The sequence below is a fragment of the Penaeus monodon genome, chromosome 15, assembly GCF_015228065.2.
Source record: "Penaeus monodon isolate SGIC_2016 chromosome 15, NSTDA_Pmon_1, whole genome shotgun sequence".
Taxonomy (NCBI): Eukaryota; Metazoa; Arthropoda; class Malacostraca; order Decapoda; family Penaeidae; genus Penaeus; species Penaeus monodon.
In genome coordinates, this window is record NC_051400.1 from 3,913,336 (window position 1) to 3,913,812 (window position 477).

A 477-nucleotide genomic window follows, 5' to 3' on the forward strand; every position below is an offset into this window, starting at 1 on the left:
CTCACACGGCAAACACGTGATTTCATCCGGTCCGTTAATCCATCTGAATCCATGTATCATAACTGGTATGTTTCAAATCGCAAAACTTTACATTTATCTTTTGCAGTACGTTTATGGCCGTTATATTTAGTGTTATTTCTTAATAATCTGTCGGTTATGCAATATTCATTCATTTTGTGTGTTTCTTATATTCTGTGGATATGTACGGTTTATATAATATCAGAAGTATTTCTACCCCTACGTAACAATATACATACATGTTTATCACTGTAAAGGTCCAGGAACTCATCCTTCTCTGTACTCTTACCATATATGCGGTTGATAGCCTTCAATGTCCTTTTCTTCAGGAAAAGGACATTGAGGGCTTAACACAAAGCAACAGAGACGTTGATACAAATCAACAACAGACAGTAAGTGATCTTACTTTCCATAATACATCCTGCTAAAGTCTCTATACTGGGTAAGTGAGTCCCATGC